A 23,522-nucleotide genomic window follows, 5' to 3' on the forward strand; every position below is an offset into this window, starting at 1 on the left:
TGGGACAGGAGGCCTCAGGAGAAAGAAAGGGGGAGGGGGGAGCACCAGAGGGAGATGGAGAACAGGCAGAGTGATGGGCAGAGAGAGAAACAAAACAAACAACTAAATATGTCAGGGATGGGGTAAGAGGGGGAGGAGGGGCATTAACGGAAGTTAGAGAAGTCGATGTTCATGCCATCAGATTGGAGGCTACCCAGTCGGTATATAAGGTGTTATTCCTCCAACCTGAGTTTGGATTCATTTTTACAGTAGAGGAGGCCATGGATAGACATATCAGAATGGGAATGGGACGTGGAATTAAAATGTGTGACCACTGGGAGTTCCTGCTTTCTCTGGCGCACAGAGCGTAGGTGTTCAGTAACACGGTCTCCCAGTCTGCGTTGGGTCTCACCAATATATAAAAGGCCACACCGGGAGCACCAGACGCAGTATACCACACCAGCCGACTCACAGGTGAAGTGTCGCCTCACCTAGAAGGACTGTCTGGGGCCCTGAATGGTGGTGAGGGAGGAAGTGTAAGGGCAGGTGTAGCACTTGTTCCGTTTACAAGGGTAATTACCAGGAGGGATATCAGTGGGAAGGGATGGGGGGACGAGTGGACAAGGGAGTCGCGTAGGGAGCGATCCCTGTAGAAAGCAGAAAGAGGGGGGGAGGGAAATATGTGCTTGGTAGTGGGATCCCGTTAGAGGTGGCGGAAGTTACGGAGAATTATATGTTGGACCTGGAGGCTGGTGGGGTGGTAGGTGAGGACAAGGGGAACCCTATCCCGAGTGGGGTGGCGGGTGGATGGGGTGAGGGCAGATGTGCGGGAAATGGGAGAGATGCGTTTGAGAGCAGAGTTGATGGTGGACAAAGGGAAACCCCTTTGTTTAAAAAAGGAAGACATCTCCTTCATCCTGGAATGAAAAGCCTCATCCTGAGAGCAGATGCAGTGGAGACAGAGGAATTGTGAGAAGGGGATAGCATTTTTGCAAGAGACAGGGTGGGAAGAGGAATAGTCCAGGTAGCTGTGAGAGTCTGTAGGCTTATAGTAGATATCAGTAGTTAAGCCGTCTCCAGAGATGGAGACAGAAAGATCAAGAAAGAGGAGGGAGGTGTCAGAAATGGACCAGGTAAATTTGAGGGCAGGGTGAAAGTTGGAGGCAAAGTTATGAAGTCAACGAGCTCAGCATGCGTGCAGAAGGCAGCGCCAATGCAGTCGTCGATGTAGCGAAGGAAAAGACGGGGACGGATATCCGTATAGACTTGGAACATGGACTGTTCTACAAAGCCAACAAAGAGGCAGGCATAACTGGGACCCATACAGGTGCCCATGGCTACACCCTTGGTTTGGAGGAAGTGGGAGGAGCCAAAGGAGAAATTATTGGGAGTAAGAACTAATTCCGCTAGACGGAGGACAGTGATGGTAGAGGGGAATTGGTTAGGTCTGGAATCCAAAAAAAAAGCGAAGAGCTTCGAGACCATCTCGGTGGGGGATGGAGGTATATAGGTACTGGACATCCATGGTGAAAATAAGGTGGTGGGGGCCAGGGAACTTAAAATCATTGAAAAAATTCAAAGCGTGAGAAGTGTCATGAACATAGGTGGGAAGAGATTGAACAAGGGGGGATAAGACAGTGTCAAGGTATGCAGAAATGAGTTTGGTGGGGCAGGAGCAAGCTGAGACAATAGGTCTACCTGGACAGGCAGGTTTGTGGATCTTGGGTAGGAGGTAGAAACGGGACGTGCGGGGTGTGGGAACTATGAGGTTGGTGGCAGTGGATGGGAGATCCCCAGAGCTGATAAGGTTGGTGATGGCATAGGAGACAATGGCCTGGTGCTCCTTAGTGGGGTCATGATCAAGGGGTAAGTAAGAAGAGGTATCAGAGACTTGTCACTGTGTCTCAGCCAGGTTGAGGTCAGTACGCCAGACAACAACAGCTCCCCTCTTATCAGCAGGTTTTATAGTGAGGTTGGGATTGGCGCAGAGGGAGCGGAGAGCAGAGCGTTCGGAAGGAGTGAGGCTGGAATTGGAACACGGTGTGGTGAAGTCGAGATGGTTGATGTCCCGTTGGCAATTAGCAATAAAGAGATCCAGAGCAGGCAGAAGACCAGAGCAGGGTGTCCATGAAGAGGAGGAGGGTTGAAGACAGGAGAAGGGGTCATCGGTGGGGATAGGAGAGTCCTTGCCAAAGAAATAAGCTCGGAGACGGAGCCGGTGGAAGAAGAGTTCAACGTCAAGGCGTATGTGGAACTTGCTGAGGTGTGGGCGAAGGGCTCTGCCTCAGAGAGTTGAAGGTCAGAGGGAATGGTAAAGACCTGGCACGGATGAGACATGGGATCAGAGGGGGGAGGGAGACTGAAACTGTACAACTCCTCCCTCGGAGTGTCAGACATCCTGAGCCAATAGGCTGGTCCTGGACTTATTTCCACTTGGCATGATTAGCTTATTATTATTTAATTATTTATGGTTTTATATTGTTATATTTCTTCACTATTCTTGGTTGGTGTGGCTGTAACGAAACCCAATTTCCCTCGGGATCAATAAAGTATGTTTGTCTGTCTGTCTGTCTGTCTGTCTGTCTGAATCCCAACAGGTTTGTCAGGCAAGATTTTCCCTGAAGGAAACCATGCTGACTTTATCCTATCTTGTCCTGTGTCACCAAGTACTCCATCACCTCAACCAGAGCAATTAACTCTAACATCTTCCCAACCACGGAGGTCAGGCTAACTGGTCTATAATTTCCTGTCTTCTGCCTTCCTCCTTTCTTAAAGAGTGGAGTGACATTTGCAATTTTCCAGTCCTCGGGCACCATGCCAGACTCCAATGATTTTTGAAAGATCATTACTAATGCCTTCACAATCCCTAACGCTACCTCTTTCAGAACCCTAGGGTGCAGTCCATCTGGTTTGGGTGACTTATACACCTTTAGGTCTTTCAGCTTTTCCAGCACGTTTCTCCCTTGTAATAGTAATTTCACTCACTTCACTTCCCTCACACCCTTCAACATCTGGCACACCGCCAGTGTCTTCCACAGTGAAGACTGATGCAAAATACTCAGTTAGTTCATCAGCCATCTCCAGAGCTCCCCCATTATTATTTCTCTTGCCTGGTCTTCTAATGGTCCTATATCCACTCTTATCTCTCTTTTATTTTTTACATACTTGAAAAAGCTTTTACTATCCACTTTGATATTACTTGCTTGCTTGCTTTCATATTTCATCTTTTCCCTCCTAATGATTCTTTTAGTTGCTCTCTGTAGCTTTTTGAAAGCTTCCCAATCCTCTGTGTCACCAAGTACTCCATCATCTCATCCTTAACAATTGACTTTAACATCTTCCCAACCACTGAGGTCAGGCTAACTGGTCTATAATTTATTTCCTGGTCCTTTCCTCCTTACTTAAAGAGTGGAGTGACATTTGCAATTTTCCAGTCCTCTGGCACCATGGCCCAATGATTTTTGAAAGATCATTTCTAATGTCACCACAATCTCTCACGCTACCTCTTTCAGAACCCTGTGGTGCAGTTCATCTGGTCCAGGTGACTTATACACCTTTAGGTCTTTCAGCTTTTTGAGCACCTTCTCCCTTGTAATAGTAACACCACCCACTTCTCTTCCTTCACACACTACAACATCAGGCACACTGCCAGTGTCTTCCACAGTGGAGGCTCATGCAAAATACTCATTTGGTTCATCAGCCTTGTCCCCCATTATTATTTCTCCTGCCACATTTTCTAGAGATCCTATATCCACGCTCATTTCTCTTTTATCTTTAACATACTTGAAGCACTTTTAGTATCCACTTTGATATTATTTGCTAGCTTGCTTTCCTATTTCATCTTTTCCCTTCTAATGATTTTTTTAGTTGCTCTCTGTAGGTGTTTAAAAACTTCCCAATCCTCTACCTTCCCACTAATTTTTGCTTTGTTGTATGCCCTTTCTTTTGCTTTAGCAATAGCTTTGATTTCCATTGTCAGCCACGCTTGACTTATTTTACCATTAGATTATTTCTTTGTTTTTGAAGTACATTTTGGAGCTTTGTCAAGAAGGCACTAAACGGCAACTCCTTTGCTTGCATCTTCGGAAACAGCTCTATTTCCATCTTTGACATTGCTTTTTTTCCTTTTCAAGGTTCTTTTGAGGACCCTGTCCTGGAGTTACACTCTGACTTTGCTTTTTTTGCTGGAATGGGACCCGCTTTCAGGGACTCACGACTGGCCGTTATCTGACATGCCAACGGCACGGCCTAAGAGTTCGGCTCGCCTTTGGAGGCCTAGGATCTTGTGGCTCTGGAGACAGGCGGATCAAATGTTGGTATCGTTGTGGGAGCTGAAAGATCTTTGGCTGTATGTCCAGAGACCAGAGCTCAGAAAAAGCAACACAATGGACTTTTAACATCATAAACCAGCAGTTGTTTGTTATGTCTCACCTCTCGCTGTGAAACAGAGACATCTTTTTCTCCCTTATCAGGGAGAGAGAGAGCCTGTGGTATGTCGAATATCAGGTGAACAATGTAGTCTTTGGGGTAACTGCAAGTCGGTGTCTCTGCTGTTGCTTTTGCTCACCCTTGAGTGCTCAGTGGCAGGAGCCGATGCTTTTTTTGCCAGTGGGGAGGGGGCATCATTGCTTGCTGCCACTTACACGCAGGAGGGAGGGGAGCTGGGGGGTGCTCAGACGGTGGTGAGAGTGTGGAATGAGCTGCCAGCACAAATGGTGGATGTGGGTTTGGTTTCAGCATGTAAGAGAAATTTGGATAAGTACGTGGATGGAAGTGGTATGGAGGGCTATGGTCCGGGTGCATTTCAATGGGATGACGCAGATTAATGGTTCAGCACAGATTAGATGGGCGGAAGGGTCTGCTGTAGTGTTCTATGACCCTATAAACTGCTGTAAAGGTTAGTTGCTTGTCCACTCTGCTAAGGGTTAACTTTTGACCCTCTCTTTTTTCGATTGTATATTCTGCAAACATTTTGATTTAACTTGAAAGGAAACATCAATGACCATTCTTACAGCAATTCTTGTGAACTCGATTGGAGCGTGGGGCCTCGTTGTGGAGGCAGTGTCAGAAGTTGTGCCAACTGCACCAATGCAGAGCACAGGCGGCACTGCTGGGCACCGGCAAGGGAGGTAACGGCAGCAACAATTGCTAGTTTTCTGTACACTGTATGTGCCTGTGAAAGCTGTTCTTCAGATTCAGATTCAGATTCAGTTTATTGTCATTTATAAACCACAAATACAATGCAGTTAAAAATGAGACAACGTTCTCCAGAATGATATCACAAAAAAGCACAAAACAGACCACACAAGAAAAACCACATAACGTTTGGTAATCCCCAGTCCAGAGTCCGGAGAGGCTGCTGCGTATCAATATCGCGCTACCATTTTAGCATGTTCCCCGGAAAGGAACTACAAACCCATCGGACAAAACTAAAGCTACAAGACCTACACAAAACCACATAGTTACATATAGTTATAGTTAACATATAGTTTCAACAGTGTAGACAATACCATAATTGATAAAAGACTAACTAAGAACACATAATTATAACACTTAGTTTCAACAGTGCAAAGCAATACTGTAATCTGATAAAGAGCAGTCCATGGCACGGTTTAACAGAAAGTCTCAAAGTCCCGACAGCCCATCATCTCACGCAGACAGTAGAAGGAAGAAAAACTCTTCCTGCTATGAATCTCCAGCGCCGCAGCTTGCCGATACAGCACTTTGGGAGCTCCGACGACAGCCAACTCTGAGTCTGTCCGAAAACTTCGAGCCTCCAACCAGCCCTCCGACACTGAGCACCGAGCACCATCTCTGCCGAGCGCTTCGACCCCAGCCCCGGCTGCCAAGCAACAGGCAAAGCCAAGGATTCAAGGCCTTCCTCCCGGAGATTTTTCCGATTGCACAGTAGCAGCGGCAGCGAAACAGACATTTCAAAAGTTTAACCAGATGTTCCTCCTTGCTTCACACGTTTATCTCCATCAAATCAGGATTGTACACGGCTCCCTACTTGACAGATTTCAGATATTCATTCCAAAGTGGCCGCTGCGCACTGCATCGCAGCGCCATCTTGACATATGCTCAGCGTTTCAAGAACAGTTTCTTCCCCTCTGTCATCGGACTTCTAAAGGGTCCACGTTATTTGTGTTTTGAAATATTTATTTATTTTTGTGGTTTATTGCGATTTTTATGACTTTGCTCTGCACCGCTGCTGCAAAAACAACAAATCTCATGGCCTACATAAACGATTCAGGTTCTAAATGCATGGGATTCTGTTGACGGGACAGTACAGCCAAGATGCCCCACAGAACAAGGCATGGCTGTTGAGAGGGTGGGTCTGGCGACTCAGTCAGCTGGACTGCCTCCTTTTGTGGCTGTTACAGCTGCTGCACTCACATAGCCATGAGAACAGCACGTCATTGTGATGGGGTTTTGAGGTGTTGGGTTTCATTTGTGACAAATTTATGACTGGAGTGACAATATTTATTGTATAACAGAGAAAATGGCCCTTTGCTTCACTGAGTTTGCATTGCCCAGGATGCATTAGTGACACCAATCATGCACCAATCTTATTTTATGCTCATTACATGTCCATCAGCTGCTCCCAAGACTCTGCCAGACAGCTACACAGGCGGCAGTTAACCTACCAACCTTTTGGATGTGGAAGAAAATGGGAGCACTCAAGGGGAAAGCAAGACACAAGGAGATTGTGAAAATTCCATAAATATGGCATCTTCTGACTAGGCTCAACATGCACAAATATATTGAGTCGAGACCCTTCATCAGGACAAAAGAAGGAGGGGGCAGGGGCCCAATAAAGAAGGTGGGGGGAGGGTGGAAAACCAATCAGAGGAAAGATCAAGGGGTGGGGGAGGGGAGGCAGGGAGGGGATAGGCAGGAGAGGTGAAGAAGGAATCTAAGGTTGGATCCCCTCCCTGCTTCCCCTCCCCCACCCCTTGATGAAGGGTCTCGACCCGAAACGTTGACTGCTTCTTTCAACGGATGCTGCCCGACCTGCTGAGTTCATCCAGCTTGTTTGTACATCTTGATTTGACTAAACACAGTATCTGCCGTGTACTTTGTGTTTACTATTTGTGATGTGATTTGTTGGCTGGGAGATCCCTTTGTTCTGTCGACTACGCACATAAGTCTTGGTGCAGCTTCAGCAAATCGGCTCCTCATTGTGAGTAATCTGCGTTTGCTGTCGAATGCCCATCAGCATCCCTCATTCAATTAAGGGCGATCCATTGCCTGATATCTACTAGAGGTAGAGTTGTAACTAACTATTGGTCATTTCTGCTGTCACTAATAGTCAACGTGTCCCAATTACCCGCCTCAAAGCAGCCAATAAATACAGTGCTGGATCTATACCTACCAACCTATGTATATGGTTCCAATAATGTAATTATTGTTACGCTTGCTGTAATTTACAGAATTTATTATTAAGTATTGCAAAGAAGCTGCAGAAGGTTGTAAATCTAGTCAGCTCCATCTTGGGCACTAGCCTACAGAGTACCCAGGACACCTTCAAGGAGTGGTGTCTCAGAAAGGCAGCATCCATTATTAAGGACCTCCAGCACCCAGGGCATGCCCTTTTCTCACTGTTACCATCAGGTAGGAGATACAGAAGCCTGAAGGCACACACTCAGCGATTCTGGAACATCTACTTCCCCTCTGCCATCTGATTCCTAATTGGACATTGAACCTGTGAATACTACCTCACTTTTTTAACATATATTATTTCTGTTTTTACATGATTTTTAACCTACTCAATATACATTTACTGTAATTGATTGATTGATGTTCTTCTTCTATATTATGTACTGCATTGAACTGCTGCTGTTAAGTTAACAAATTTTATGACACGTACCGGTGTTAATAAACCTGATTCTAATATTGCAACAAAACAACAAATTTCATGACATATTCAGGTGATATTAAACCTAATTCTGATCTCTACTGCCCACTGCAACAACATGATCAGCTATGAGCAATGCTCCTTGGGTGTAGTTAAATCACAAAGAAAGCACGCTAGAGGCTCCACTTTGCAAGGGGTTTGAGGAGATTTAGTATGTTAAGATGAGCAAATTTCTATTGCTATGTGGTGGAGAGCTTTTTGTTGGTAGGGCGCCTCTAATAGACAAGATCACAAGATGATTGTAGAGGATTTCAGCTCCGTCAGGGGCACAACCCTCCCCACCATCGTGGAAACCTTAAAAGAAGCTCCCTCAAAATGGCAGCATCCATCATTACTGCCCCTCACATTGCAGCATCTCATGGCAGCCATCAGAGAGGAGGGGCGGGTGCCCAAAGCCCACACTCATCTACTTTGGAACAGCTTCCTCTCCTTTGCCATCAAACCATGAACACAACTTCTATTTTGGACAATTTATAGATTTCTTCATCTTTATACTGTACTCTGTACCGCCGTCGCAAAAAAAAACATTTTGATTTATCATCTAGTGTCACTTTGATCTTCAATTATGAATGCAGCGTCAACTGACCCACCAACTCTCCCAGAATTGAAAGCAGGATTTGAAATTAACATCATCTGCTAGATCATTTTTAAAAAGAAATCGCTTGCCTTAAAACAAAATTCAAATATATTGAATGTAATTTACACTGATAACCGAGCAAAATTGTTATCTAAAATCAGATTTCATGGTTTGTGGTCAGAGAATTTAAAAAAGCTATATTCAGACAAAAATCTATGGAGAAATGTAACAGCCAAAGGGAGGCAGGGAGGTAATACTTTGCAAATTACATCTAACATTTTAGATTTATGGCAGTGACTGTGAACACAAATCAAATTGTTCCAGTAATGTCATAATCCAAGAGTAGCTCCGGTAGTTTCGGGGCCTCAGTAAAACCTGTAGCTTGAATTGTTGCCTTGTCAGCATTTTATTCCCAATAAAAAAAAATTTTCTTTTTAAACTACTGTTGAAAACTAGATGCAATAAAAATGATGTGATATACTTTAAAATACGAAAGTGAGAATGTACTAATATCAGTGAATAGGTATTCCAGCAGAAATTACTCCACACAAATGCTTCAGTATAATTAGTGTTTCGACATCTTTGCAATTAGTAATTGAGTATGAAGATTAGTGTTTGTATTTGATGAAAGGCAATTATATGCTCACATGGGTGAAGAACACATCTTGAGTTTAGGCTGAATTTTCATTTGGCACTCAGGCCAATGCATGATTAAGAAATCCCATTTTTTTGCTCCACTTCTTTCAAATGTTGCCTTGTTCCATTCAAGGGGTTTCTGGTAGCACGGGACTTTAAGTGAAGAGATTAAAGTAGCTTATTTCCACAGAAGACTTTATGAATGAATGTTGTACTCACACTAATTCTATTATTAAACACAAAGTACACTGGAGATGCTGTGTTTAGTCAAATCAAGACGTACAAAAAAGCTGGATAAACTCAGCAGGTCGGGCAGCATCCGTTGATAGAAGCAGTCAACGTTTCGGGTCGAGACCCTTCATCAGGTCTAAAGAAGGAGGGGGCAGGGGCCCTATAAAGAAGGTGGGGGGAGGGTGGAAAACCAATCAGAGGAAAGATCAAGGGGTGGGGGAGGGGAAGCAGGGAGGGGATAGGCAGGAGAGGTGAAGAAGGAATCTAAGGGGAAAGCACTATGGGTAGTAGAAGAAGGCAGAGTCATGAGAGAGGTGATAGGCAGCTAGAAGAGGAGACAAAGTGAAGGTGGGATGGGGGAAGGGAGAGGGAGGAAATTACCAGAAATTGGAGAATTCAATGATCATACCAAGGGGCTGGAAACTACCCAGACAGTATATGAGGTGTTACTCCTCCAACCAAAGTTTGGCCTCATCATGGCAGTAGAGGAAGCCATGTATGGACATATCCGAATGGGAATGTGAAGGAGAGTTGAAGTGAGTGGCAACCGGGAGATCCTGTCTGTTGTGGCTTCACTCTGTCTCCTCTTCACCAACATGGTCCAATGACAAGAATACAAAGTGCCTTATGTAAGGACAAATAGACAATGCCACAATGATAATTGTATACAAATACAAATTTGAATAGGGCCACAAAACACAAAAATAAACCAGTCATTGTAAACTTACACCAGGTTTAGCTTTGAGTATTAAGCAGAGTTTTTGGTATCCTTGTTCCAGAAAAGACATTTAATATTATTGACAAATCCATTCCAGACTTATCTGAGCTGAGAGAGGTTTAAAAGGAGGACTCCAGGGTGATAAAGTCTGAGGACAATTTAAAAGATATTTTGAGAACTATCGAAAGCTTTGTTGGGGTTTACAGTGATAATTAGGTTTAGGGACTCAGGGATTCATGAATATTTAAATTTTGATGAGGAGGCTATGAGGAGAGATTTCAAGAAAATTCTTTATATGAAGAGTTGTAACAGCGCCACCGCTATACTGCAGTAAATCTCTGAGTTTGGGAGCATCGCACAATCTAAAATAAAAGCATAAGGAAGAAGAGATTATGGCTACTGTGGGCACTCCCTTGAGCTAAAAGCTGTAATGGGTTTCTAGGTACCAATATTGGTAAAAGCTTTGTTAAACTGCAGTAATTTGATGTTAAAAGTCAAAAGAAGATGTTAAAAATGCCTGACAAGTGTGGACTCATTCCTTCAAAGTGCAAACAATATATAGTATGTAGCACAAATACCATTTAAAGATGACTTTTTGAAGAACTTCCTTGGTATAAAGGATCTGAAATAATCACCTTTATTCAACATTTTCATCTAAAACATCCTGTTTTCTGTGCCTCATTTGATTACCACGTCACACCTTTACACTCACCAATTTCTGGACTGTTGATCAAGTATACTTCGCATGCTCTGTAATGAAACAGTTTGTCTGATTTATGCAATCCACACTGAGGTCATATATCTCTGTCACAAACACAAGAAAGTCTGCAGATGCTGGACATCCAAGGCAAAGCACACAAAACGCTGGAGGGACTCAGCAAATCAGGCAGCACCTATGAAAATGAATGAGCAGTCGACATTTCAGTGTTGATTCATTTCCTGCTGAGTTTCTCCAGCATTTTGTGTGTTTAAACTTGCTTCTGTTTTGTCTCAAGAGCTATTCTCCAAACTGAACGAAGTTCCAGTTTATCATGTTTTCTATTCTCTCTTTACCTGTCCACTGTCTTCCTATGCAGAAGTTCACAGATATAATTGCAGGACAGTTCTCTCATCTTGCTAATCAGTGGCTTTCTTATTGCCAGTGTTTCCATACCACCATTGATACTGGTCGAGCAGTGAAAAGCTCGCCTTGCATATTCTTCATATAATTCAAATCATTACACAGTGCACAGGGGCTGAGAAAGGTAAATCAGTGACAGGCTAAGTGGGGTGTAGTATAGGCAGAGGCCCTGGAGAGGAGACTGGTTTCCATGCTGTGTTGACCTGTGTCCACAGCTCTCTGCAGTTTCCTGGGGTCACAGACGGAATAGTTGGCATATCAAGCTGCTGTGCACCCAGACAGAATGCTTGCTATGGTGTATTAGAAAAGGTGAAATGTGAAAGCAAGCTGGCAAATAATATCAAAGTGGATAGTAAAAGTTTTTCAAGTATGTTAAAAATAAGAGACATGAGAGTGGATATAGGGCCTCTAGAAAATGAGACAGGAGAAATAATAATGGGGGACAAGGAGACGACTGATGAACTAAATGAGTATTTTGCATCAGTCTTCACTGTGGAAAACACTGGCAGTGTGCTTGATGTTGTAGTGTGTGAAGAAAGAGAAGTGGGTGCAGTTACAATTACAAGAGAGGGGCGCCCTTTCAAAACAGAGATGCGGAGGAATTTATTTAGACAAAGGGTGGTGAATTTGCGGAATCTGTTACCACATGCAGCTGTGGAGGCCAAGTCATTGGGTATATTTAAGGCAGAGATTGATAGGTTCTTGATTGGACATGGCATCAAAGGTTACCAGGAGAAGGCCGGGAACTGAGGCTGAGGAGGAGAAAAGAAAGGATCAGCCATGATTGAATGGTGGAGCAGACTTGATGGGCCAGGTGGCCTAATTCTGCTCCTGTGTCTCATGGTCTCCATTTCCTTTCTGTACTCTGACTTGGCTCACTACAGTGGTATCATCTGTAATCTTATGAATGGAGTTCAAGGACAATGCCGCCACTGGTGTACAGGGGTGATGCACCTGTGTTTAGAATCATCTTGGTGGAGAGCTTGGTGCCTATCCTCACTGACTGCCATCTGATTTTCAGGAAGTTGAGGATCCAATTGCAGAGGGAGTTTCGGGAGTTTGGAGATGACTTTGCTTGGAATTATAGCACTGAAAGTGGAGTTGTAGTCAATAATCATTAGTCTAACATCGCTGTCTTTACAGGGTGAGGTTATCTATGACACTCCCTTGCATCACTCTCCACCCACATGACCCCTTTCCCTTCCAAAACAACTGTTTTCTGTGCTTGTTCCTGAAAGGAAATGTCCCTCCTGATTTACTTGCAATCCACTTTATACATCCCAACCTCCTAGCTTCCAGCAGTCAGTTTACCTCAACATTCTTGCCTCCGCGCCATGTTCAACTCCTCCGGTTGTTTGCCGGTCCACATTAACAGCCTCTGTTTTTCCTTAGTTGGTGTTTTCCCAAACCTGGGTTTCAGCTCCACTCCCTTATATCTCAGGCAAAATAACATGAGCATCACGGAAGGCAAATGGATTTTCCATTCAGTCAAAAGTCTGTTTATGACCAAAATGGATACAGTTCAAAGATCTCCTAGTATTCCCTAGACATAAGCTGTACACATGAGATAATCTTGGGTTCCTTCCTCTAATATAAATAGTCTTAATTTCCTTGCTCACCTTCTCCATAATTACTGCCAAAATGATGGATTATTTCTCATTATGAATGAGGCAGCCCTTGCATTTCCTTTCTGCTTCCCTTACTTCACTTAACAAATTCATTCCAGATGGGACTCTGTTCCACATCTCACATTGCCAAAGCAATGAACTCATATCTTCTTCTCACTTCCATCTAATTACTTTTAATATCCTCTTCAAACTTACCGTTATGTGAGAGCTCTCCACCCTCTGGCTCAGTGTCACTAACAGCATCCGGCATGTCTGTGACAAAGGTAAACCATCCTTTCTCAGTGATCTAGTGGCTACATGATCTTCAGTGGCATCCAGCCTGCTGACATGTTCCTGCCTCAATTCACCCTTCAGCGAAAAGCAATATCTAAAATAAAAATAGAAAACGCTGGAAGTATCAGGTCAGGCCATATCTGTGGAAAAAGAAACAGATCCAAAGTTTCAGGTTGGCCTTTAAGTCCGAATGTCCTGACAGAGGGTCTTTAACCTCACACATCATCTCTACTTCTTTTCCCACAAATATAGCCGGACCTGCTGTGTATTTTCAGCAATTTCCGCCTTCCTATTCCTACTCATCCAACCTTAGCCAGAGAATTAAGTATAATGTTAAATGGGAAGGCTCTTTTTTTGACTAAGAAATCAAAATCCAGAAGCATTTATCTAAACTAAGTGGTACAAGAAATGGAGGCAAAATGAGAAAAAACGTTCTCCCACTGGGATCTAGAACACACTGACTCTCCCACTGGGATCTAGAATATACTGACTCTCCTGCTTGGTTCTAGAACACAATGACTCTCCCACTGGAGACTGGAACACACTGACTCTCCTGCTTGGTTCTAGAACACATTGACTCTCCTGCTTGGTTCTAGAACACAATGACCCCTCCCCCCGCTGGGATCTAGAACATACTGACACTCCCGCTTGGTTCTAGAACACACTGACTCTCCCACTGGAGACTGGAACACACTGACTCTCCCTCTGGGGTCTAGAATACACTGACTCTCCAACTGGGATCTAGAACATACTGACTCTCCAACTGGGGTTTAGAACACACTGACTCTCCTGCTTGGTTCTAGAACACAATGACTCTCCTACTGGGGTCTTGAACACACTGATTCTCCCACTGGGGGGTAGAACAGTAGACCATAAAAGCATAAGACATATGAGCAGAATTATGCCATCTGGCCCATCGAGTCTGCCCCACCATGGAAAGCATTCTGACAAGCTGCATTGGTGTCTGGTATGGAGGGGCTACTGCACAAGACCGAGAAAAGCTGCAGAAAGTGGTAAATCTAGTCAGCTCCATCTTGGGTACTAGCCTACAAAGTACACAGGACACCTTTATGGAGCGGTGTCTCAGAAAGGCAGTGTCCATTATTAAGGACCTCCAGCACCCAGGGCATGCCCTTTTCTCACTGTTACCACCAGGTAGGAGATACAGAAGCCTGAAGACACACACTCAGTGATTCAGGAACAGCTTCTTCCCCTCTGCCATCCGATTCCTAAATGGACATTGAACCCTTGAACACTACATCACTTTTTAATATATATTATTTTTGGCTTTTGCACGATTTTAATCCATTCAATATATGTATACTGTAATTGATTTACTTATTTATTCATTACTTTTTCCTATATTATGTATTGTATTGAACTGCTGCTGCTAAGTTAACAAATTCCAGGACAGATGCCGGTGATAATAAACCTGATTCTGATTCTGATTCAGTCATGGAACACACTGATTCTCCCACTGGGGTGAGAACACTCTGATTAAAAGGGTGGTAGCAGCTGAAAACTTCATCACAGTTAACATGTAGTTGGCTGTGAAACTGAAGAGCTGTGACCTGCAAAGCGAGGAACCTAATTAAAGGAAGTGAGATTATGCTGGTTAGCTCTTCTTGGACTAACAGTGACACAGTGGGGTTGTTACGTACACACAACCCTGTAAGAGTCTCAGCAGCAACAGAACACACCCCGGAGCCTGGTTTTGCTGTTCACAATCACTATTTCATTAGTAACTATGTAATATAGTAAGTTAAACCAGGTAAATCAAGAGTTAATGGTGTTATGCATATATAGGTGTAAATATATAAATCCCCAAAACTTCTTCAAGCTTAGGTGGTAAGTGATATACTCTTACAATGGTAGGTAAGAAAGTTCAGTTCAAATGCACAGGTTAATTAATGCAAGATATTTGTAATCCAAAGGTGAGTGTTGGGAGAAGCCAATTACATCGATATTCCACAGATTCCACGACAGCAATACAGAATAACAATAGCAGTTTACAATAGTTTTATCTCTGGAGTTGTTCCACTCCACGCATGAAGTATCACTGACAGTGATCTTCTATGAATATCCTTTCAACACAAGTGGTACCACACCGGAATTCAGCTACAGGTCACCCCAAAGTGGTGGCCACAGGATACTCAAACAGAATCCACGTATGGTTTATCACCAACAGTAGCTCATCACAAAGGGGACCCTCTTCAAGGGAACCACCACCCAGGCAAGGGTCGACACACCGGTAGATTCCACATGGTTACCCCAATCACACAACATGATCGCCACTTATCCAGTTCCACAACATACGAAATAACTCCAACAGTGATTTGCCACAGGGGTGCCTTTCTTCAGTGAACTACCACACCCAGACAAAGGGTAAACACACATGTGGTATTCACAAAGGTTTTCCCCTCACCAGAGAACCCACTACTGTGGATAAACTAAGTGACAATCACACTTTCATATCCGAATGGAAACAAACTCACCCTCACTGGCTACTTAGAGAGAGAATCCAAACAGTGATCTCTTTGTCACTAGGTTTCTTCTGTTTCAAACTTTCCTCTCCTCCCTTCTCTTCCTGCAAACTTGTTCTAGTTGCAGAAACTTATGAGAGTCGTTTATCAATACTCTGGATCGATCTCAACTCACCCCTTTTGGGCTCCTGAAAGTTTAAACCAGCAACCGACTCACTGGTATCTTCCATTGATCGAATCCATCTTGACTCTGACTCTGTGTGTCTGTGTGTCCTTATATGTTCAAAACAAGCTGCAGAGAAACCATAACATTCGTTGTCTGTCAAATAACCTCTCTCCACCATGGTAACCAAGCAACTCTGCAGTCAGCAGAAATCCAAGTGTCCAAAAATCAGTCTCATTCTCACGGCGTTTTAAATTGACTGTCCACGGAAAAAATGAACCCATAACAGGGATGAACATGTAACCCAGGTTAATTAAATCCAAAGTTGTAATGTTAGAAAGCTCTACCTGTGGAGGGATGAAAACGAGGTTTACCAAAGTTTTTAAAAAGCAGAACCTGGGGGAAAAAAAGGCTACATGGGAATGAGGCATGGACAAGTGACCAAAACTCACTAAACTATTGAAAATAACTAAAGATAAAAACTGTTAAAAGTGAAGTTATTAGCTAATATCTCTACCCTACTTACTGGAAATCCTTAGGGTGGAAACCCCTGGAGGAGAGACAATATTGGTAAAAGATTTATTGAAGCTGTGGCTATAATGAGCACCAGCTATTGTGAGATAATATCGGCAGGGACAGTGTCTAAGATCTCTATCACGTAACCGGGAATTAGTACTGTTAAATCACACCAAAGGATTTGGTGAGTTAAAACACTCTTACTGTTCCGAGTGTATAATTTGTGTGTGAAATGTGTTCAGAAATGTTTGGAAGTGACAATGTGATATTGAAATAGAAAATAGAATGTGTATAAAAACTTAACAGATTGTTGTATACAGATCAGGTTTTTTTGTGTAAGTATTGTGAATTGACTTTCTATGGATGTCCCACCATTTTATCCAACAAACCGAGAAACAAGATGGTAAGCCACCCAAGATCGAAGAACCAGAGCAGGAATTAAATTCTCTACTTTAATTAATTAAAGTAGAGAATTTAATAATTTATTTCTTCTTTTGAAGGATCTCAATTTGAGTTTCTGGAAGAACTGATTATTTTTGCAAATACTTTGATAAATGACTGAATGAGATTTACTTTGTTTTGAAGTTTGTGATGTTGGAGAATTTGTCATGAAAGGAGTTAAACTATAGATATATATATATTTTTTTAGTGTTGAATTTGAATTTGTAAATATTCTGACCTGAACTGAAACTGAAATTAACCAAAATACATAAGAATATGATTTAATCAGTTTCCTAACTAACTAGAGATAAATAGAAAGGCAATTGTTAGTCTCTAAACTTTAAATAGGGAATAACACTAGATCTAACTTTTTTATATAGCCCTGAACTCCAAATGGAGTCATCAGGACGCCGTCATGATGGCATTTTTTTTTTAGCAGACTTTCTTATTTTTACGAGGCCAAGTCGCTAGCTCGACGCTCAACCCAGCACAGATGGAAAGCGTGCAAGGGAGCCGGCCGGATTCAAACTCAGGAGCCTTCACTCCAAAGTCCAGCGCTGATGCCATGCCACCAGCTGGCTGACTAAATCTAATTAATTAGAAAAATTGAAGTAACAAAGGTTATTCTAACGAATCCCACTAATTCTAACTAAACAGGAATTTTGTTTTCATTTGATATTTGAGACTTGGAATCATATAACATATAACCATATAACAATTACAGCACGGAAACAAGCCATCTTGGCCCTTCTAGTCCGTGCCGAATGCTTACTCTCACCTAGTCCCACCAACCTGCACTCAGCCCATAACCCTCTATTCCTTTCCTGTCCATATACCTATCCAACTTTTTTTTAAATGACAAAATCGAACCTGCCTCTACCACTTCTACTGGAAGCTTGTTACATACAGTTACCACTCTCTGAGTAAATAAGTTCCCCTTCGTGTTACCCTTAAACTTTTGCCCCTTAACTCTCAACTCATGTCCTCTTGTTTGAATCTCCCCTACTCTCAATGGAAAAAGCCTATCCACATCAACTCTATCTATCCCTCTCATAATTTTAAATACCTCTATCAAGTCCCGCCTCAACTTTCTATGCTCCAAAGAATAAAGACCTAACTTGTTCAACCTTTCTCTGTAACTTAGGTGCTGAAACCCAGGTAACATTCTAGTAAATCTCCTCTGTACTCTCTCTATTTTGTTGACTTCTTTCCTATAATTTGGTGACCAGAACTGTACACAATACTCCAAATTTGGCCTCACCAATGCCATATACAATTTTAACATTACATCCCAACTCCTATACTCAATGCTCTGATTTATAAAGGCCAACATACCAAAAGCTTTTTTCACCACCCTATCCACATGAGATTCCACCTTCAGGGAACTATGCACCATTATTCCTAGATCACTCTGTTCTACTGCATTCCTCAATGCCCTACCATTTACCATGTATGTCCTATTTTGATTAGTCCTACCAAAATGTAGCACCTCACACTTATCAGCATTAAAGTCTACCTGCCATCTTTCAGCCCACTCTTCTAACTGGCCTAAATCTCTCCACAAGCTTTGAAAAACTATTTCATTATCCACAACGCCACCTACCTTAGTATCATCTGTGTACTTACTAATCCAATTTACCACCCCATCATCCAGATCATTAATGTATATATTTACCACCCTATCATCCAGATCAATAATGTATAATATAAGGAACCTAAGACAAAATGTTGGAATTTTGGATTGTTCTTACTCTTGTAAATACTTTGTATATATTGCTAATTTTTATAAACAAAACTTACATTCAGAAGTGAGTGTTTTCTATTCACTGCCTCTTTCTGATACCTAGAGCCTCTAATGACCTACTTGGTGCAGTACTATGTAATTTGATGCTTCTCATAAAGAGTGTAGTGACCAGTCACACAAGATAAGACAAGCACTACAAAGGTGTTCAAGTAGCTTCTTTCTGTCTGCATGATTCATTCATGCACAATAAGAACAGAACAGACATTGCTGGAAACATTCAGGAGGGCAGGCAGCACGGAAAAAGGATCTTCCTAAAAACATCCTCAAGAAACATTTTGAAGAAGAGCCCCAAGTTGAAACATTAACTGCTTCCCTTTCTACAGCTGCTGCCTGACCTGTTGAGCATTTTTAATGTTTATTTTGCTTCTGATTTCCAACAACTATAGTTGGTTTTCATTTTAATTCACTCTTCCATCTCAAGCATCTTCACCCTTCCTGCTCAAGCATTGCCTCCACCATCCCCAAAAGATTTGTGTCCTGTGACTATTTTAATTTGCTCTCACTATGTCCAAAAGTATTGCAAATTGTAATCTTTTATAGTTTGTGCAAGTACAAAGATCTGGGAGGGTCACAGATAACAAACATTATAAAGTGGACCGTCAAATTGAAAACATGTCAGAATAGAGAATGTTTGACTTTCTACATAGAGGGGGAATATATTAAAGCAAGAATAATGTAATATTACAAAATGGTTAATCATTGATTAAACCAGATTGTCTGCAATGGCAGATTTGACGCTTTTGCAATAGTCAGGATCTTGGAGAAAGTGCAAAAGAGATAAATCAGATTGGTAGCAATGTAGACAAAGTACATGTTTGTGAAGACTAAAGAAACAGAGACAGCTTGCCTCAGAGCCAAAAAGATCAGGGAGAATTACAATGAAAACCAGCTTAGCACAACCTGATTTGATAGTGCCCCTGGTCCTTTAGTTCAAACACTCACAGGCACGTTGCCCTGATGCTTCAATAGATACTTGCAAGACGGCATACTGCTGTGCCAGAAACATGCTGGATGTGTTGGAAGCTGTTGTCTCTCCCTATCTTTGTTTAACTGAACAGTCCTTCCAGCTTGGAGATTTCTCTATGGCAACGTTCAACAGTGATTGCTGGCAAGTAAGCTTGTTACCATGGAGTGATCTCGAAATTGGAGAGGGCTCTGCAGTGAAGTAAAGAGAATACAGGAGCTCCCATCATCCTAGAATCTGAGCAGATTAGAGCAGGGGTGGGGACTGGCCAGTCCTACGCTCACTGTGCCAACCGGGCGCAACACAGAGGTCCACATCTCCGTACCGGGCAGCCCTTCCCCATGTGCTGGTTCACCCAACACCTACACCACGGGGTGCCAACAGGTCATGCCAAGTTTCTGCCGTAGCTGCATACAGCAACAGGGAGGACAAGAGTTTGTAGCTGAACAATACTGTTAATATTGCCCCTCTCTAAACCTCATATATAATTAGCCTCTCTAGTCTCAAAGTCATCAGGGCTCTTGTTAACGGGAGCTCCAAGTGTAACAGAAGTGCTATAACTGGGCTTTCATTGAGTAACTAAATGAAAATTCTGTCCACTGCCAGATCATTAGGAGCCAAGGAGAAAATTTACAACAAATTCAAAAAGAGCCACAGAGAAGGATTTTATATTTTTTTAAAAGAGGAGAATCTGGAAAGCACTATCTGAAAATATGGCAGAAGCAGAATTAATGCCAACTTTCAAAAAGAGTTAGATATACACTTGAGAGGGAAAATAAAATGAAGAACTTTGGTGAAAAGTATACAATAGACTATGCTCTCAAAAGATCAAGCCCCCAGAACACTGGACTGAATGTATTTCTTCATTTCAACATGTTTCTATGATATAAATACTCAACTATCTGTCATTGAAAGCGTACCCTACACTTCAGCATGCTCCACATGAATGAGCCCTGTGTTCCTTTGGCAATGAGATAATGAATGTGAACTGAACGACACTACTCTATACAGTGATCTCGATCTTCTGCTGCAGTAAGTGGCCTGGATGCCAGTATAGCTCAGTGAAGATAGTGGCTCTAGCAGCTGTAAATGTTAACCCCCTACACCAGACTGAAAAAGAAAGAAGTTAGACATATGAATTATCATTGGTTAACCAATAAATATTCTTAATGATCAATCTCTACAACCAAAAGATTTTTAAAAATTACATGTCTTTACAGATTTAAAGGCAAGTACAGTAGTATCAAAAATGGTATAATAGACCTTTGTATTAGACCTTGCACATGCATAAACAAAAATTGCATTACTTTGTCATGTTGTGGTCAGTTGAATTCAGTGCCAGAGTTCCTTACAGTGAGGAAGTATAACATGGAGATGAGGACATTCTCAGAGAGGCAAAGAAGAACAGATTCTTTTGCTGGATGTGGCTCAAAGCAATATTGTGAGAAAGCCTGTTGAGACATCCAGAGTTAAAAGAGGCAGGAAGCCGATTAACACAACATGAAGGCACAAGACTAGTTTTGGATTCTTGTCATTGATAACACAGAAACATTTTATATATAAAAGTTAAGGTCTTAATCGCTTCCAGCAATGATTTTAAGATCACGAAAATGTTTCAAAAGCACCTCTGATGTTCACATATTTTACTATGTTTGTATTTTGATGACTATATTGATTTATTTTTTACAATCTGTGTAAAGCACTTTCAGCCTGGATCTTAATGCATGAAGGGTGCTATATTAACAAAGCTATTATGATTATTACTGCAGTTTATTTTGTCTCAGCTCAAGCTGGTGAAACCTCATTTCCCAATTGCAAGGTACTTTCAGACTATTCTAGTGGCTTTCTGAAGATTTGCATAGATATTGCTGTGTAGCTCTAATTGTTTAATGCTATTGTGTAGAGACTTCGGGATGACATCAGTTGTGGATGTTATTATTGGGAGAATGTATACCCTGTTCATGTTTCAAAGTCATGCAATTTCCTCTTTTAATTCAGCATGTTTCACTTACTGCTTTATTTAAGTTATGTATGTTTGGAATGGCTATAACTACTAAATAAGGCGTTCTTGCTTGCTTAACCTGTATTATTATATCCAGATGTTTATTTTGAATTAATAACTGGTCAGTCATAATATAATTTGTGTGATTCTGACTCTGAAACTGGATCATGCTTCTATTAATGGTAAAGTATGATTTCAGTTATGAGTTTGTGTTTTAAAGCAAGATTTTGGCGAATGATGTTTGCCATTTGATTGTGCCTGTGTAAGTAATCAGATTGAGTTAAACTGATACAAGATCCTTTAATGTGTTGAATTGTTTCCGTTTTTTCTCTGCATTTTCTACATTTATCGTCTTGAATTTGTTGGTCTTTTATTATGTATTTTTGATCATTTCTTGTGTTAACCACCTGGTCTTGTCTTGCCACAAGGAATCCTTCTGTTTCTGGGAAGAGGTCTCCAACTCTGAGACAGGCGTTCAACACTTCCTTGTTGACACCCAGTCTGCTCAGATCGTGCAAGTGTCTTCCATGGAGGATCATGCTCTTCCATTGGTTAACTTTTCCTTCAGTTATGAAAATGTCTTCATTTTTCTGGATTGTGCTCTCATTTAAGTTTAGTGGTGTTACCTCTTATCAGAATTGTGTATGCTTGTGTGCAGTGTTGAATCCTGTTTTCATTGATGAAACTATATCCTTAGAAGTTTTATCTGACTGTTGTGCAGATTTTTAATGTCTGCTATTCCTCTTCCCCCTTCTGTCCTAGGTACTCACAATTTAAGCATGTTCAAGTATACATAATGTTTTCTGAAATTTGTCATTTGTTCTTATTTTTCTTTGTAAATTTTTCAGATCAGTTTCAGACCAAGATAATATGCCAAGAGAATATGTTAATATGGGTACAGCAAATACGTTTATTGACTTTGTTATATTTTTAATTTGGTTGATTTTCTTAAGCCTTGATGTAAATTCTGTCAAATATTTTTCCTTTATTGCACTTTGATCTATTTCCTTTGCTTGTTGATATCCCAGACACTAGGATATGATCCCAGATCATATTCATCCATCGGTTGTATTGTATCCAGCTGCTCTGTTTGTATTCTATTAGCTCTACTGCACCTTTCTTTATGTTTAATGTTCTGCATTTATCCAGTCCAAAGTTCATGTTTATATTTTTTAAAAATAGATCTGCAATTTGAATTAATTGCTTTAGCTTAATTGATAATGCTGCATATAATTTCAAATTATCCACGTATAGAAAGTGCATTAAGGTATAGCTCATTGCATTGTTTCTGATTTGATGCCCAATTTTTGTCCAATTCAGTAAATTAGAGAGTGAGTTTAAAGCTAGACAGAATCATGGTGGACTTAGTGCCTCCATTTATTTTAATAACAGTGGCTGTTCTTTTTTGGTTGTTAATCAATAAGGTGATTACAGTCACCAATGCTTCATCAGGTGGTGCAGGAATTTCACAAGTATTAGGTGCAGTTCATATATATATATATTAAGAATGAGTGTGGGACAGAGTCAAATGCCTTTTGGTAGTCAGTATAGCAACCTGAAAGATTTCTGCTTTTCTGCCTGGCTTGATCTAGAATTATCAGTTGTTTTTTACATCCTTTCATGCCCTCACGGTATCCTTTCTGCTCTTCTGTAAGTATATTGTGGTAATCTGACTGAGTGGTGATCCGTTGTGAGATACATAATGTTATAATTTTACGTATAGTTTGCAAACAGGTAATAGGACGATATTTTGATGGATCTTTTGTGATTTCCCCTTCAGGTAAAAGATATGTTTTACCTTCTATCACAAATTCAAGCATTTTTTCAGGATTTTTAAGAAAATGTTGATATCCATTAATAGGTAGGGATGAAGACAAGTTAATTTTCATCCCAATAATTATGAATATTATCACAGCCAGTACTTCTCCAGTTGTGGGTATTTTTTATAACCTCTTTCAGGATATACATTGTAACTTCAGGTATTTGTATTTCTTCATTTGTGTGTTCCTCCACAACCCAGCTTGCTTTTTGATTGTGCATCACTCTGTTTGACCAGATATTAGACCAAA

The 23,522-nt window shown here is 41.6% G+C and overlaps 1 pseudogene; it reads right to left on the minus strand.

Annotated features, from left to right (window-relative positions):
- The window catches only part of LOC140720798 (DNA annealing helicase and endonuclease ZRANB3-like), a 122,076-nt pseudogene that overhangs the window by 13,821 nt on the left and 84,733 nt on the right, over nucleotides 1-23,522 (minus strand).

This window comes from Hemitrygon akajei, chromosome 2 (genome assembly GCF_048418815.1).
Source record: "Hemitrygon akajei chromosome 2, sHemAka1.3, whole genome shotgun sequence".
In the NCBI taxonomy this organism is placed as follows: Eukaryota; Metazoa; Chordata; class Chondrichthyes; order Myliobatiformes; family Dasyatidae; genus Hemitrygon; species Hemitrygon akajei.